Genomic DNA, 2,770 nt, shown 5'->3' with positions numbered 1-2,770 from the left:
ATTCTTATATTGAAACCTAGGGTGTTTTCCCTCCCACTTGCGTCACATATAGATTGCTGTGTATTAAAAATTCTTCTGCACATTTTTCTATCGGTTGCCTGGTGTCCTGATCCATGAATGTGTCTGCCTCATTTAATCCACCTCCTAGGGTTGAAAATTAGTATTTTTTTCTAACTTTTCTATGCCACAGTGATTCCACCATAACCACTCGGAATATATTTGTCACTAGACCTTTGTATACATTCTTCTTTTTTTTTAAGTGTATTTATTTGTTATTTTGAGAGAGAGAGAGAGAGAAAGTGCAGGAGGGGCAGAGAGAGAATCCCAAGCAGGCTCCACACTGTCAGCACAGAGCCTGGTGTGGGGCTCGAACCCACAGAACTGCAAGACCATGACCTGAGCCAAAACCAAGAGTTGGCCACTTACCCAACTGAGCCCCTCTTTGTGTACATTCTTATTTATTTCTTCAGGATAATTTCTTACAAAAGAGCCCTTCTGAATCAAAAGACATGCACATTTGGGGGCACCTGACACCCACCTTTCTCTTCAGAAAGGCTGCAAAACACCAGCAGCACAAACACGTGCTTGTTTCTCTGTGACTTCACAGACACCAGCTGTTTTAGCTTGAAGCTTCTGGACAGATAGCACGTCAGTGCCTCTCTCTTCGCACCCTCGCTGCTGCTGGGCCATCTGTTTCCTCCCCACCAGTCTCTCTTCTTCTGCCACATCACCGTTCACAAGAGGCAGCACCGTGGGGCGGTCAGGGCCCGGCCGGGCTCCACCTCTGTCGCACTCAGCAGCTGTTTGATCTTGAACAAGGAACTGCACCTCAGTTTCTGTGTCTGTAAAATGGGACAGCATGGAACCCAGAGAGTCACTGTAAGAATTCAATGAGTTTAATGCCAGTCACCCCAGCTCATGTTAAGCGCTCCGTTAGCTATTGTTCGCCCATTAAATAAATAGATGTGTAAGAGCTCTTTATTAAGGATAATATATGAGGGGCACCTGGGTGGCTTGGTTGGTCAAGCGTCAGACTGTTGATTTCGGCTCAGGTCATCATCTCGCGGTTTATGAGTTCAAGCTCCACATTGGTGCTGTCAGTGCAGAGCCTGCTTGGGATTCTCTCTCTCCCTGTCTCTCTGCCCCTCCTCTGCTCTCTCTTCTCTCTGTTTCTCTCTCATAATAAATGAATAAACTTAAAAAACAAAAAAAAAGAATATACCTTTGGGGTGCCCGGCTGGCTCAATCAGTGGAGCACATGGTTCTCAGGATCATGAGTTCAAGCTCCACATCAGGCATGGAGCCCACTTAAAATACAAAATAATAATATACCTTTATCATATACTTTGCAAATATTTTTTCCTTGTCTTCCTTTTTTTTTTTAAGAATTTTTCTTAACAAAGTCTTTATTTGAGAGGCTTAACAGGAAGAGGGAAGAAGGTCTTTAAAATGACACCTTTTTATTCAAATGTTATCACTGTTAGTTTAATATATTTTTTAAATGTTGTACTTATTTCTGAGAGAGATAGAGAGATAGAGTGAGCAGGGGAGGGTCAGAGAGAGGGAGACACAGAATCCGAAGCAGCTCCAGGCTCTGAGCTGTCCGCACAGAGCCCCACACGGGGTTCGAACCCACGAACCGCGAGATCATGACCTGAGCCGAAGTCGGACGCTCAACTGACTGAGCCCCCCAGGCGCCCCATAATATTTGTGTCTCCTAAAGGATTTGGGCAGGAGAATTACTCCAAGATCTGGAATATTTCCCTAGTTGGGGGTGGGACCAATGCCCCTGGCCGTTCGCACACTCAGCACAGCCCTCACTCGTTTCCTGTGACGTTCCTTCATCTGAGCAGAGGACACTTACAGGGACTAGTATCTGTCTTCAACTACTGCAAAGGCAGTGGTGTAGAAGGAAAGAGGAAGTGGACTCTCGACGCAGGGGTTCGGGGCCACCCCCCCAACCCCACACAGTTGAAAATCCATGTACCACTTCTGATGCCCCCAAAACAGAACTACGCACAGTCTACTGTTGACCGAAAGCCTCACCAATAACATAATGCATAAATACATAGCATATCTGCTGTAGCATATACTGTCTTCTTACTAGAAAGTAAGCTAGAGGAAAAAATGGTTTTTAAGGAAATCCTGAGGAAGAGAAAATACAGTTATAGTACTGGACTGTATTTACAAAGAAAAAAATCTGCATATAAGTGGACCCATGCAGTTCAAATATGTTGTTAATGGTCAATTGTAGTTGCTTCTGCCATTCCAAAGGGTAAATGTTACCAGGATGTAAGTTTAGGCCTAAGCTAAGATGGAACTTCTTCACCATCACTGGGCTGCCTGGGAAGCAGTGAGTCCTAGATAGATGCTTTCCAGTCCAGACTGAGCCCGAGCAGAGGTGAAAGCCTGGACTAGGTAAACGTGAGGTCTCCTCGTAATTTATGATTTATTTCCCCCCAAATTCAATCTGTGCACCAATATCCTAGCTCTTAAATGCCTGATCAGAAGCTGTATCAGCGCTCAGAGATCAGATCTCTGATCTCCCCCTTTCACCAGACCGCCAGACTCCCCACCAACCTCCCAGGGCATGGGGGTGCCCAAGAGATGTGGGGAGCATTGATTTTTCTTAGCCTTTTCTTCGTACCTGGCCACATTGACCCAAGGCTGGTCTCCCAAAGTCAGAGTGTTCCCCATTATTTCAAAGAGCTCCCTTCCTATCACTGTTGAAACTCGGCAATTTCAGTATTTGCCTGGGGAAAAAAATGTC

This window comes from Hyaena hyaena, unplaced genomic scaffold (assembly GCF_003009895.1).
Source record: "Hyaena hyaena isolate Hyena2069 unplaced genomic scaffold, ASM300989v1 scaffold_50, whole genome shotgun sequence".
In the NCBI taxonomy this organism is placed as follows: domain Eukaryota; kingdom Metazoa; phylum Chordata; class Mammalia; order Carnivora; family Hyaenidae; genus Hyaena; species Hyaena hyaena.
This window is presented reverse-complemented; position numbering follows the sequence as displayed.